The following is a 16,098-nucleotide window of genomic DNA, read 5'->3' as shown; positions in this document are numbered from 1 at the left end:
GATCTCCTTTCATTGCCCCAGCTATCTAAGGGCTTGGGCCTTTTGGCCCAGCCTAAACAGATGGGGTATTTAAGCCCTATTCCCTTCTCTCCCCTTTCTCTCTCCCTCTCTTCCTCTATCTCTAATTCCTTTCTTCCTCCTGTTTGTAATTAAAACTCCATAAAAGGTTGATGGCTGACTTGAGTTTTCATTAAGGAATTACATAGGTGAATTCCTTGGCGACCTTAAATTAATATATATCAGTCTTTTAAAAGAGATTTCCTTGTCACAGGGCCAATAAACAGTATTGACTCCAAGATAGAAGTAAGGGTTCATATGAATAAAAAATAGAATATTGCCTCTTCTCCGATCATGGTTTCACCTGAATTGTTCATGCTCAATGTGCCTTTCTTTAAACTCTAAAAATGAATAACAAAGTTCCTAGGCAAGCAATGTCTCAGGTGCCCTTCAGTGGACACTTCTACCAAGCTGATATCAAAAGATAAATAATGATTTCTTTTGTGCCTGAGATCTTAAGTTTGAAATCATGTAACAGGTTATCAACCAGATGAATCATCATGTTAAAAAGGAGACTTTAAAATAATTTGTTAAAGTAGAAATGAACCCTCTTGTGCTCACACCCACACCCTTAAAGGACCCCAATCTTCACCTACATGTGTTACTCTCTACTTTTTCTCCCTTTTGACTTGCTCCTTCTTACTTGACCTCAACTGAGCTGGTCTAACTGGGTGAGCCTCACCCCTCAATGTATTCAGTATCCTAGGGAAGTGGAGGCAGGTGTTTAGAGGATCTTGGCTGGAAATCCTTTGAGGGAGAGCATTTCCCAACTGGGGGCTTAAGGCTCTGATGTACTCCATCTATTCAACAAGCCCTGAATCACTTGAGGGTGTTTCTCTGCTCACCACATGACTTCCAATGCTCACTACTATCAATGAGACAGATTTCTATATATTAAAATAGCATTTATAAACTCATTTAATTTATATTGATGCCTAAAGGAGAGCTTAAGTTACTTTGCCTCTTCATGTGACCACTATTCTTGAAAGGCGGTTTTGCAAACCTCATCAGACTGGTGATTCCAGGGCTCTACAGAGAGGACCAATAACTTCTCCATTCCTCTGTGTTCTGCATTGGTCAGCCAGTTAAACGGCCTTTACCAAGCAACTACTATGTCCCAGGCCCATAGTTATACCTGTAGTAAATCTTGGAAACAAGGAAACACCCACACACACCCACATACCCACACAAACACACACACACACACACACACACACACACAGAGTGTTCCTGCTCTTAGTATAATGTAGCCAATAAAATGCCATCATGCATGCACAAACAAGATATAGACATCACATATTGCGAGTAGTCACAGAGAGAAGAGAGGAAGAAGAAGGGGAAGACAAGAAAGATGAAGGGAAACTGGGAAAGGATTCTTATAGAAAATGGAACTTTAGCTGAGATTTGAGGGAAGAATACATACAAATGAGATGAGAGGATCATAGAAGCAGCAAATTTGGCAATTGAATGACTAGTTGTTGTGTGTATGTGAGAGCAGTTGAAGAAGAAACTATAACAAAGTAGAACTCCAGGGGATTGTTGGATTTGTGTAGAGATTCAACACTATTTTCTATTTTAGACATTTTAAGACACCTCTGGGACATTCAGACCAAATATTTAAAAGCAATTGATAAAGAGAGAGTGTACATCAAGAAAGAGATTAGAGGTGTCTGTGTGTGTGTTTGTGTGTGTGTGTGTATGTGTATCTGTATGGGAGGAAGAAGATAGAACCAAAGCAATCAGAAGTGGGCGATTGAGGATGACCCTTTGACAATGGCAAAATGATGGTCAGAATCACCAAGGTGGGATTGGTATATGAAGTAGAAGTGTGTTAATCACTGAGAATTGGTTCAGAAAGGTGTGAGGTACTTTAGACAAATAGATTTTCCGCCTTCATATGCTTGCCAATCTGGCTCATAATTTAAATGTCAGTCTTGTCTTTCCCATGAGTCCTGAGGGAGAGACATTGTTAAATAGTATGTCCTGATAGCCATCCACAATTTGACTTTAGTAAATTGTAGCCATTCCCCTTGGGCTACTTTCTGGGGTCAAGAATATCAAAAAAAATCCCTCTTCCAATTGACAACCATCTAAATACTGCAGGATAGCACTGTTTTACAATTAAAAAGTAATACTTTATGACAGTATAATTCCTATGTACATCCATGAAATATACACAATTATCGTTACAGAAGGAGTAAAAGTGTATTGAGCGGCATTCATCTCCTCTGAGGTCCATTCAAATTTCTACTCTAAGATCTTTAGATATTAAACTAACCATGAATGACTAATCTCTTCACCCCATGAAATTAGGGAGAACAAAGTGATGCTGGTAGGATCTGTAAGATATAAAAGAGATTTCTTGATTGTGTGAAAATGTTACTGAACTCTTTGTTAACTCAAAGCCTTTTTAATTTTCAGAAGGGGGACCAAGTGGTTAAGCTGATTCCTGAAATGAGCTAAAGAGACAAGAAGCAGATACATATTTTTTTTCAAAACATACTAAAATCTGCCTGGATATCTGCAAATGACCCCTTCCATAATTTCAAATTTGTCAGCTTTCAGTATGTGCTGAGAGAAATTCTTTTTGATAACCCTTACCTTCAATCTTAGACTTTGGAATCATTACCATGCATTGGTTCCAAGGCAGAAGAGTGGTAAGGGCTAGGCAATGGTGGTGAAGTGACTTGCCCAGAGTCACACAGCTAGGAAGAGTCTGAGGCAAGATTTGAATTTTTGACTTTCCATTTCTGGGCCTGGCTCTCAATCCACTGAGTCACCCAGCTGCTCTTGAAAATATTTTTTTTTGCCACCACTCCATTCAAAATGAATATGTCTTGTCCTATTGCACACAAATAGAAGGAAGGGAAAACTGAAAGACAAAAAGAAGGCAATGGAAAAGGAAAGGATGCTGGGATAAGGAAATGAGAACAGCAACAGAAGTATTTATTCCTCTATTATTCCCTCAAAATTGTACCCCTGGGATTCCAACCTCTGTCACATACCACAATCCCCAAATGTGACAAGAAATCCCTTCTACTCCCTTCCTCAACATTTCCTCAAGGACAGAAGGAAAAGGTTTATTCTCAAGGGAAGAGATGCCCTTGGGAAGACTTACCTGGAGAAGTTTTTTTGCATGGATCTGGCCTGTGAGAAACTCTGAATAGAAATTTAGGGTACAGCAAGTGAAATCAAGATCTTATATAAGTCCTTGTACTTTGTGGTTTTCTAGATCTGCTCAATCAGAGCACAGAAGTATTAAAATATTCTCTTAGGGGAATTATCTCAGCATCTCCTTATGATTCTGTTTATATTGCTCTTCCTCTGATGCTTTGTGATCTGCCCAGTTCTACTGCATATGGCCAAATGGACTAAGATCTTAAGGTTTCAGACAAGATTTTAAATAATTCCAGGTCTATGTAAGGAAGAGAATTTCTCTCTGATCCCTCTGATTCAGATGGGATCACGATTTGGAAGGAAGAGTTGGATCAGATGAGGGAAGACACTACTAAGAACTTAGATGATGGCATGTAACATGAATCTCACATTCCTGAGAGCCCCTTAGTTCCCTAAACCTCATTCTGGCATACACTCAATCTTTTTGGTTCCTTCCCCCATGTGGTTGCTCAGATCCTCATGCCAAAAGCTGTTTCTGGAAAAGAGTGATCCCTAATTATTATTTCATAGTGTATTGTTGATGTGGGTGTATTTGCATGTATTTATGTATATTGAACTGAAAGTCCTCTATAATTCAGTAATATAGAATGACTCTTTATTCATCATTCAGAAAGAATTTCAATTGGTGAATCTGTTTAATGTCTTGATCTCTGTGCTGGTCACTGGGATCCTGGAGTTGTTAACCCATTGCCTCAATCCTGGTATGCCAGATAAGATGGTCTCCTCAGCAGTCATCAGTCTCCAGGACCAGGTAAAGCCATTCAATATGCAGCCATGTAGCATCCAAAGAGAAGCAGATTTCCTTAAAGCAATTAGAAAACAAACTTCTATTTGAGTTCAATGACTCTCAGCTCCTACTGATGACCCTTATTTCCCTTTAGAAGAATCCATCACCTTTTCTCTCTTCCTTCTTAGTCCATTGAATGGCTGCCCAGGGACCAAGAAGGGCAAAGAGCTGTTCTTGCAACAGTGTCTTATGCTGCAATTTTGATACAAGTGGTGGGCCAAGCAGGCTGCGGCCAAGAGGAGAAGAAAAAGAAGAACATGGAAAAGATCTGTGATAAGGGGTCAGTGAGAAGTGTTTGAAATTGTTCCATAGAAACTGTTGATGTAATGTTCCCCCTCCCTCATTTTAGATCCCTCAAATCCTTAGATTTTTGTCATTGTGTAGTTCAGCCTCATTCCTCTTTCAAGAGAGACCCAGAAGGGTCTTCCATGGGAAAGAGGCATTTAGTGACCCATGAAACCCCCTTCCTACTCTATAGGACAGATTTCCATAGAGGATATAAAAGAAACCTACAAAATTTAGGGATTTCAGAGAAAACCAGTGGTGACTATATGAGTCACAGAAAATGCCACCAGATGACAATCCATCCTCTCTCCTCCAAGACCTGTTCAATCCAGGTCAGAGGCAGGAACAGAGCACTTGCTCATCACTGCTTAGCTTTTGCTTACAGCTAACAAAGAAGAAACTTTCTATCTTTTTACCCCAAGTGTATTAATTTCCCAAAATTCAACTTCAAGATAACTGATGCCAGGAAATAACTCCTAAAAGGTGTGGGCATTGCACTTAATTCCCTTGAAACTCTTGCTTCAGTTCAGAGATATCAGAAGGGAGCCTCAGTATCACACTGATCCATTATCCTCTTTCTACTTGCCTTTCCCAGAATCCTTGGCTACATCTGAAAGTGCTCTGTCCTTCCTTTTAGACAGAAGACAAGAGCATTGTCCATGGGCCCCATTCTCTGTTAGGTCAGATCCCTGATCCTCACACAATATTTCTGGAAATGAGAGTCAGCATTTTCAGGCTCTCTTGGAGAACATTGTGTGATGTTAGGTTCTCTTATTCTGAATGCACATGAGTATAGAAGGCCTGCACTACTGAATCATGCTAAGACTTTGCTGAGGAAGGATTAGCATATACATATGATTTGGTTCATTTGCTTATATGTGGAGAAAATTCCCAGCTATCCCATTCCTCTGACATTAGTCAGAGAATAACTTTGGATAAGTGTCTTTCATCTCTTTGGGGTGCTTACATAGGCTTCCTTTCAGGGTATAATCCCATCTAGATAAGATATTTCTTCTCTAGCAATGTGAGCAAATTTATTCCTGGATAAAAGTCTCCTTTTTCTTATCTGTCTAATTGGGATTGAGAGATTGAAGAAGAATTTGGGAAGTACCCAGTCTTTCCCAGCACTAAAGACCATTAACTCACCCACTTATGCCCCACTTGACCTGGGAGAGTAGCCCATGGTAGGTGATAGTTGGAATCTCTACCACTTGTATGAGAATAGAATGAATGGGGAGAATTTAAAGGTACACATTCAAGTTTTAGTATTTGGAAAGTCAAGCTTCCTTGATCTTGTTAGATTCACAGGTTCGATGTATAGTCTGATACCCCAGTCTTCAGCTTATCTTTCCTTTTCTTTTTTCCCTTTAGGATTGGCAGATTATAAAGCACTGATGTCCTCCAGACTCTTCTTTACCCATTTATGCTTTAAAAATTTCTGGATGTCAATGACCCTTCCTTCTCTCCTCCACAGTGACTTTTATAGACTTTCAGGCATCGCACCAGGTGTCCTAAGTATATCCATAACATAAACTAGGGAAAGGATGATGGTTAATGTCATTGCAGAAGCCCTGGCAAGCAAATGCATCCTTGTCACTCATACTGGCTCCTTCTTCATCCAAGGTTATCCTTAAAGTTCTTTTTTCTTTTATGTGAGAAGGGAAGAAGTTTGGCATTTTATAAATTATACTAAATCAAAATAAAATGAGATCAAGAAACTGATACACCATTGTTCCCCCTTAGGCTATAGGAGACTCATTATGAGAAAGCAATCCTTTAAGAGATGTTACTCACATAGTATGACATGGAAGGAAGATTCTGTAAGCCTGAGTAGTCGTTGAAAGCTGATATGGGGAAGACAGGTCTCACTGCTGTGTACATGATTCTAAACTGTTCAACATTCCTTAGAGTACATATCTAATATCATTCTGTATTTCCTGCCCTCTTGGTCTATATTGTGGCAAGGAAAGAGGGAGGCTGGCCCTAATCAGATTCCTTTTTATTTCAATTTTCCCATTCTTAATTTGGGAGTTGGCTCTATCCTCTTCTGGGTAATCTTTGAGATCTGTCCAACACTTTATCAGAGGTTAAGGGTGTACGCCTTCTAAGTGTGAAGATCCAGTAAAGTAATAGTGATGGAAAGTGCTATGTGCTCAGTCCCACATGCATAGGCATCATGTATCATTCTGCCATCGCACAGTGGCTCATTTCTCATATAGTGTCATAGCAGGGACAATAGGTTGGTTATTACATATTTCTTTGGCACACAATCAATTATTTATATTTATACATACACACACACACACACACACACATATATATATATATATATATATATATATATATATGTATATATATTTCCATGGAACTTAACAACAGACACATAACCAAAGAGATAGTCAACAAAACATGAATGATATGATGATTTAAACAGTGGGGTGTATCGGTTGCTCAGGGAGGGGTAATATCTCTGGTATGGAGGGCTTTTCGTGCCCTTCTAGGGCTCCTCTCCAGCCACTGACCCTCACCTGACACCTAGCTCTCACTTGTGGCTCCCAGTAGCTGCTAGCATGCGGCAGCGGCCACACCCCAAGCAACGACTTCGACAGGCCCGCTAAACCTTGTGAAAGTAACCATCGGGTCGACGTCGACCCCTGGTGAACCAGGGCTTTGCTCACCCAGCATGTGAAGACTGCTTTGGAGGAACAGGCGGAAGATACCAACAAGAAGGTTTAACGGCTGAGATGGCGATGCAGCAAGGCACTGTGGAGTGCTTAGGGCATGATGGAGCACAAAAGACAACACGGCCATCCAATGAAGCTGAGGAAGTCTCCAGGTGTAACGACTTTTCGTGCCACTGGACCCAGGCTTCCAAAGTCGAGAGAGTGGGACTGTCTCTGTGCATCGGCTTTTCCACTTAACATGCACAGGTGTGTTTGTGCACAAAAACGCACAAAGGGTATCATCATCCTCGGTTCGAGAGACAACCAACATCTAGTGGTTAGTTCCCATTGACCTAGGAGAAATATTGTTACTTTTGGTCAGCATTCACAATCATTCACAATGACTTAGGAGATGTATAATAAAATATTTTATAGCTAGGTACATGGCTAGAGGACAATTAAATGACAGACCAGATTTGGGATTTTCCTCATTTTAAAAGTACTTATTTTTCTTGTGTTACTTTAAACCAGGCAATGTTGCCTGGTTTCTGTCATCATTGGATTGTGTCTTGAAGGTGATTGATGTTTGTGGCTTGCCCAGCTTGTAATGGGAGTGAAAGTAAGTCTGTGGAGAGGGAAAGTAGGTGGTAGGGTGGGTAATGTTCTTTAGGTTTTAATTCTGTGATTATAATCATTTAGGGAAACAATCTGGGGGCAATGCGATGAGATATGTGTGTGTTAACCCTATGTCTTTGCTCTCATATTATTTCTCTGATATTGGGGAGGGAACAATAATCATAACAAGTCCATTAGTAAGAGAAGGTGGAGAGAGAAAGAAGTCACAGAAGGAGATCAGTGGAAGATTCAATATCTGGTGGCTCACTTGCAGCTCCCATATCCAAACTGTGATTTTGTCTGCCAGTAAGAGTTTGATGGCTCTCAACAGGTAATGAACATGGCTCTGTCTGATAACATGAGAGCATAGATTTTAGGTTGCCTATGAATTCCTCTCATGTCAGTGCCTGGAATCTATTATGATATGGCTTGTCACAGAAGAATGAAGTATAAAAACCCATCTCTGTGGTCAGTCCAGGCCTCTTGCAAGATTCTCTCATTTCTGTGATCTATCATGGCATACATGCTCCTTAAACAATGACCAATCAAATCCTGATTCTTTACCCTGCTGCTGTTCTGGGGAAGGGAAAGAGAAGAGAATAAATACTTATGTGCTTCTCACTATGTGCCAGGCACTGAGCTAAGTCTTATTCAAATGTTATCTACTTTTATTGGAAGGCCAAGAACATTAGATTGCAAAGGCACTTAACACAATGTTTAAATTTTCTGGGTAGGACCTGTCCCTGTTTACATTCTCTTCCACAGTGACTTTTGTACACATTTCAGGAAAGACTGTGGATATCCTCACTATACCCATGATGTAGACAAGTGGCAGGATGCTGGTTTTTGGCACTGCACAGGCCATTTCATGTAGCTGAATCCTTATGAATAGCACTGGCTCCTTTAACCAAGGACCTCACTAAGGGGTTTTATTTTGTTTTCTGTGTACAACAATCACAGAGATAAATGTATAATTAGAAAATCTCGAACCTTTGGACTACATCTCCCAGCATCCTTTTCCTTGGGTCCACATAGCTTCCTTCCTATATTTGTATATAGTTGTGTGTGACTCCTCTCTCTTTTGCTCTCTTCTCTTGTGACAGAGGCTGTGTTAACTCCCTCTTTCCTCGAGCTTTTTAGTTTCTTTTTGCTTCAAGCTATTATTAATAACATTTGTAAAATATAATACTTGTAGTGGTTGGATATTAATTTTAATCTCATAAAATGTAGTCCCAGAGTAATATCTGACTTCTAATTTCAATTATGTGTATGGCTAATTGTATGTATTAATCATGAACAAGTTACTATGTTAATCTTTAGTGGGTGGATCCACTTTATAATGTAATTTATATCAAATGAATTCTTTCCAGAAGTTTAAGGGACTGGAATGTCATCCAAAGGTAAAGAGGTCAAGAAATGTTCTCTGGTTTGGAAATAGTCTTGGGGAAAAGAAAGTCTGTATATAATCTTGGAGATCTCTTAAGAGACCTCTTGTGGGTTTTAGGGACAGAACTGAAATCATATGTGTTTATATTTTACAGGTTGGGGAATCCAGCATCCTAGATCTACATCCAGAAGGGTCTCCCAGCTTCTTTCATTTTTAATAGTGTGTAGTAGTTAAAAGTTATTATGATGAAGAAGTGGACCACCTGAAGCTAGCCTACTTCAAACCTTACATCTCTTAGAGCAGGAGTCCCCAAACTATGGCCCGCGGTCCACATGTGACCCCCTGAGCCCATTTATCCTGCCCCCACTGCAGTTCTGGAAGGGGCACCTCATTCATTTGTGGTCAGTGAAAGGAGCATTGTATGTGGCAGCACCAAAAAGTACAATGTTGCTCCCTTACAGTACTACTTCCAGTGACATAAACCTTTGCTTGGTGCCTAATTCTGAGTGTAATTGAACAAGAAGAAGGCACCACACAAAAAGTTATGTGGCTTCACAGTGGAAGATGTCATCATGGTGATCAGTGACCTGGGGGAGGGGATTCCACACTGTGTATACTACTTCCCTGGTATAGTGGTGGCACAGATTGACCTATGCAAGGTGTGACAGTCTCCTCACAACCAGTTCTGCAGCCTCTGGTAACCCAGACAGATGTATAGAGTTATTTTTTTTTAGTCTGGCCTTCTAGTGCTCTGAGGAACAGTGAACTGACCCCCTGTGTTAAAATTTAGGGGAACCCTGCCTTAGAGACTCAATAATCTTCTATACTTCCTGTCTTCTCAGTTCATGTTCTGGTAAGTGAACAGGGAGGCTACTCTTTGCCTTGTTTATTTATCCCTCAATTTGCTTAATCTCCACTCAGGGGTTGACTTTATGCCTCTCTGACATATGAAGAAGAACCATCTGATCACAAAGACAGCATAGAACTGTAAGGAGAGTAAATGGACTAGACTTTGGCATTATAATGATGGTAAAGTGACCTAAAGGGAGCTTCTTGGAAGGGTAAATCTTGAAATCTCTCAGACTTGTGAATGTTAAAAATTTCCCCATCAGGGAATTCTTCATTGGAACAAATTCCCTACTGAGAAACATTTCCCATTTTGATGTGAGAACTCGCCAGGATCAGAAATGGGAGGACCTCTACTCCACCCATACTTAAGACTGCTTTAGGGGAGAAAACTCCTTGCTAAACAATGAAAGTACTTGGACCCATGCTTATAATAAGGCAAGGAGTTCTTTGAGCCAGGCCTGTTTTTAGAATTGATACAATGGGATGCTAGGTACCTAAAAGGGTCGGGCAAGTTTTCTCTTAATGAGATTAGTCGACTCAGCTGTGTTTTCTCTCCTTCAGACTTACTGAGGATCTTGGTCGACTTAGCAGGAATTCAGATGGGCTGTCCTTTGGAAAGCATCTACAGTGGTTGGGAGATGTAGGGACTTAGGGGAGGTGACATGGGAGAAAAACCCCTATATAAGAAAAAGCAGAATCTCTTCAGGGGATATATCCTTTTGGAGAAATCCTTTTGGAGAATCTCTGATGAGGATCACTTGGGAAGAATCTCTTGAGAGAGGCTCTGGAGAAGGGAAGCTCTTGGAGGACAATCTCTAAGGAGGTCTCCCTGGAGCTCCTCTGAGGGGACTCTGTCCCTCTGGAGGCTTTGGAGAGAGGCCCTTTGGAACACTCTCTGGATGGAAGGCTCTCTGGTGAAGTCAGCTGAGATGGAGCTGGCCTGGTGTTACTAGAATCCTTGTTTAGTCAGACCTTGTGGTGAGTGTTAAAAAACTGACTGATTTCTCTTTTAAGACTCAGGTCTAGGCCATATTGGCTTGAGGCCCTTCATACTTATTCCTTTCTTACTCTCTCTCTCTCTTTCTTTAATTCCTCATTATATTATTAATTAAAAAATCTCTATAAAACCCAGTTGACTTGGGTATTTGAATAATTGGGAATATTTCCCTGGTGACCACCTTATATTTGATATAAAAACCAAGACACTGTAGTGAAACATATTTGCTGCGGTCAAATTTACTCTCTTATATCTATCACAGTTTATATCTTCCACCATTTTAATTACTACAGTTTAAGACCTCAACCAATTTAAATCTCACAAAGGCAACAGAGTGTTCTGAAAGAGGAGTCTTGATGGGTTGACTCCTATTTTCCCTCACTCCTCCTAGGTGTGATAAAGGATGGAAAGGGTTGCGATTTGCAAAACTGTGCAAGAACTGAAAAGTGCAAACCTAGGTATGATTGACAGTGGCATGTGATCAAGGGTCACATGGGAGACTGAACTGGAGGATCTGGGAGGTTCCATCTTGCCCCAATGGACTTTTCTTCTGGTCTCCTGAGCAAGTCAAGAGGAAGGTTTCCAGAGGATTTCCCTGTGCTGAACTGAGGAAGGGTTCCTGTATGTAGCTGCTGGCAGCATTCAGGCTCACTTGGACATCAGGACTTGCTTGGACATCTAAGAACAACAGATCCTGGCTCTAACTGGCTTTGGAGCCCTGCTGTGATATTTGGGTATTTTGTTAAGTTCTTTTAGTTTAGTAACCTAGTTAGCATAGTTGGTTAAATTTTTAAATAAGAATAAGCACAAATTAATCCTTCAGCCCTTATTCTTTCCCTTCCAATACAATAAAGTAGATTTTTATATGTTTTTCCTCTTCTGTTTCCCTTATCCAAAATCCTATCTTAACAAAGGAGATGCTGTGACAGAGTGCTAGGAAATAAGGGAGCCCCATTAAGTGAGGGTGATGGGACATTGAAGGAAAATATCCCCTATCAAGAGGAGAAAGGGATATCCCCAAATTCCCTGGCAAGAAGAGGTTGGGAGACAACCTGCCCCCAAGTCCATTGACTCAACAGTGGAGGGGTCTTGATTAACACTGTGCTGAGGCTGAACTATAGCTTCAGCAAATTACCTTCCCTTGGTTCCAGGTAAGAAACCAAAGAAAGATCTGACTGTTATTAAATACAGTTTAATAAGCAATAGCCATAAGGCTTGTAGGGGAGTTGGAAAGATGGAGTCAGAGTCCCTGTTTATGTCCTGCAAGGCCTGCCTTACAGGCAGCTACCAAGTCAAATTGAGTTTCTCCTTCCCAAACCCAACTAATTCCTTCACTCCTATTTTTAATACCATTAGGCTAAGGAATAGTCTGAGCAGGGACAAAAGGCAAAGGCCAGGTTCTGTGGTAGAGAGTTGAAGACCCTCCCAGGTCAGGAGAGTTTTGATAACTGGTGAGATGTTTCCTTTAAGTATAATGTTACTGGAATGACTTAGTAGCAGTAGCCTCAGGGCAAAGCTCAGGAGAAACCTTGATTTGACTCTTGGCAAGATCCCCAGCAAAGAAACACTTCCGGCCTCTTTGGGAATCTCCTTTGGAAAGCCCAGAATTCCACCCAGAACTTTGCCAAGTCCCTTCTTCTCTCCCAGCATCCTCTGCTAGCAATGATCTTTGCTATGACTCAACTCTTCTTGCAAAATTCCATCTTTCCTTTTGCAACCCTTCCTTACAGAACTCAGTGGAAGATTTTCTCAAACCAATACCCAGAATGCATTATTGCATGCATTGTCTCTGTAAAAATGGACTTGAATCCAGGACTTCAATCCCCAGAAGTCCTTGCTCCACTTCCCCAAAATGCCTTGTAATCTCACCTGGGCTGAGAGCGAGATGGAGTATTTAACCTGGTTGTGAATAGGCTCTGCCCTTTTTTTCTATTTCCACTTCGAGGCACATGCAACTCTCCACATAGCAGGCAAGATGTGAGTGGTCATAAATAGGCTCTCTGGGCCTAGACACGTGCTTTTCTTACTTGTATTTTTCTTCCAACCAGATCGTAGCACCATCGACATGGTCTTCACGTTGAGGCAAATGCAGGAAAAATGCCTTGAGCAGAACCTGAGTCTCTACATTGTCTTCATAGATCTTACAAAGGCATTCGACACAGTGAACAGGAATGCATTGTGGGTGATCCTTAGCAAGCTTGGTTGCCCAGGAAAATTCGTCAAACTAATTCAGTTCTTTCATGTTGACATGACAGGGGAAGTCCTATCTGGTGGAGAGACTTCTGATCACTTCAACATCTCCAATGGTGTGAAACAAGGCTGTGTCCTTGCTACAGTACTATTCAACCTATTTTTCACCCAAGTATTACGACATGCTGTGATGGATCTAGACCTGGGCGTCTACATCAAATACTGACTGGATGGCTCACTATTTGACCTTCGCCACCTGACTGCAAAAACAAAGACAACAGAGAGACTCATCCTGGAAGTTCTCTTCGCAGATGACTGTGCTCTCATGGCCCACCAAGAAAAGCATCTCCAAACCATTGTGGACAGGTTCTCCACTGCAACAAAACTATTTGGCCTGACTATCAGCCTCAGCAAAACAGAGGTGCTGTTCCAACCTGCACCAGGGAGGCCAAAGAACCAGCCGTGCATTACAATTGACAGCACGCAGATTTCTAATGTCAACACTTTCAAGTACCTGGGCAGCACCATCACCAATGACGGGTCCCTAGGCCACGAGATTAATGCCAGGATCCAAAAGGCCAGCCAGGCACTCAGGTGGCTGCGCTCCAAAGTCCTCCAACACAGAGGTGTAAGCACTGTGACGAAGCTCAAAGTGTACAACACAGTGGTCCTCAGCTCGCTCCTGTATGGTTGTGAGACATGGACACTGTACCGGAAGCACATGAAGCAGCTGCAGCAATTCCACCAACACTCTCTCCAGTCAATCATGAGGATCAGATGGCAGGACCGAATCACCAACCAGGAAGTCCTCGACAGAGCCAACTCCACCAGCATCGAAGTCCTGGTCCTCAAAGCCCAGCTACGGTGGTCTGGACACGTCATCCGCATGGACCCACAGCGAATACCAAGACAGGTATTCTATGGTGAATTGTCAGCTGGACTCAGGAAACAAGGCCGACCAAAGAAAAGATTCAAGGATCAGCTAAAGTCCAACTTGAAGTGGGCTGGCATTACACCAAAGCAACTAGAACTTGCTGCCTCTGACAGAAGCAGCTGGCGAACCCACATTAACCATGCCGCTGCCACCTTTGAAGATGAACAACGTTGACACCAGGCCACAACCGCACCTCCCATAACAACTGGCGTCCCATGCCCCATGTGCCACAAACTCTGCTCCTCAGCCTTTGGACTCCAAAGCCATATGAGGGTACATCAATAGATGATAATGCACAAAGACAATCGTCATTCTCGGACACTGAGAGATTACCACTATTTTTCTTAAATTCTTAACCTTTAATAAACCTCTAAAACTATAATACACCTTGCAGAGAGAAACTAATTGCTACCTACATCAGTTTCCTAAATTTTTAATCTTAACATCTCTGAACAATGATCTATCAATGACTGCCTCTGTATAATGCTGCTTCTCTGGGGAAAGGAAAGGAAGAGTCATGCAAATATATGACTGACATTGTGCTAAGCATTTTAGAAATGTTTTCTCTTTTGGTCCATACGACATCCACGTCAGGTAGGTGTTATTATTATTCCAATTTTCTACCTGGAAAACTGAGGCAAAAAAGTTTTATGACTTATGTAGGGTCATACAATTTAGATAACAGCTGAAACTGAATTTAAACTCAGGATTTCCTGACCCCACATCCAGATCTCTATCTAATATGCCATCAGTGGCTTCTGATAGGCTTAGACCCAGGTATGGCTCATCTCTGGCTCCTCCAAGTATTCTATGGTTGACTTGAATTCTCTATGCATGACACAGCTTTAAGTCCCTGCAGACATCTGGCTATGTGTTCTTTCATAGCATAATGACTATGTGTAAGAAGCAAATTTAATTAAGCAGACCCTCATTTATAGCAGCTGAGGAACCCTTTAGTTTGATATCTTGTACCCATGTGAATTGTAGGTACAACATAGTACTAGGCAAGAGTCTGTATGTATAAATAAATATTAATCAGATTAGGGAAATATCTGAGTTATAATTTCAAGTGTGTGTATTGTTATAGTAATGTTAATTGTGTGTTATCATATGAAACCTAAGCAAGTTACTATGTGTTATGGGAAAATTTAGGGCTGAGACTGAATATATTATTTAATGGTCGCCAGGGATTTAAATTCTAAAACCCAATGAAGTACTCAAGTCATAATGGGATATTATGGTGGTTTATTTAAAATAGAAGGAAGAAATTAAGAAGAAGAAGAAAGAGATAAAAGGGTAAATATCTTCTCTGGCCTGGCCTGACCCAGGGGGAGTTCAGAGGGTCTCTCAGCCATGGGATCTTCCCAGAAGATTAAATCTAACTTGGCTTCCAGCTAGGAGGCCTGTTACAAGATGAGGGGCCTCCTTGGAGGCTGGAACCTTCAGAAGGGTAAAGGGAAAGGAAAGTCAACCTTAACAGTCACCACATGGTTGCCTAAGGGAAGCAGTCCCTTCACCTACACCCCTGCTTCAGAGCTCCTCCAAGTCAAATTCCACCAAATTCCACCATCCAAGTCTGCAAAAGACATAAAAGCCACAAAAGCCCCCTCACAGGAATATAACACACACACACACACACACACACACACACACACACACATATATGTTGTTAGTAGTTTCTCGGTAATCAAGGATGACGATTGCCTTTGTGCGTTTTCATCTATAGTGTATAGATGAGTGTGCACAAAGACACTTGTGCGTGAAGGAGATTTAAGTGGAAAAGTCGATGCACAGAGACAGTCCCACTATCTCGGCATTGGAAGCCTGGGTCCAGTGGCACGAAAAATTGTTACACCTGGAGACTTCCTCAGCTGCATTGGGTGGCCGTGTTGTCCTTTGTGCTCCATCACACCCTAAGCAATCCACAGTGCTTTGCAGCATCGCCCTCTCAGCCATTGAACCTTCTTGTTGGTTTCTTCTGTCTGTTCAGCCGAAGCAGTCTTCACATGCTGGGTGAGCAAAGTCTAGGATTCTGACCCTAACCTGACACCCAGCTCTCACTTGTGGCTCCCAGTAGCTGCTAGCATGTGGCAGCAGCCACAACCTGGGCAACGGCTTCGACAGGCTGACTAAACCTTGTGAGGGTAGCCATCGGGT

The sequence above is a fragment of the Monodelphis domestica genome, chromosome 3 (genome assembly GCF_027887165.1).
Source record: "Monodelphis domestica isolate mMonDom1 chromosome 3, mMonDom1.pri, whole genome shotgun sequence".
NCBI classification, from domain to species: Eukaryota; Metazoa; Chordata; class Mammalia; order Didelphimorphia; family Didelphidae; genus Monodelphis; species Monodelphis domestica.
This window is presented reverse-complemented; position numbering follows the sequence as displayed.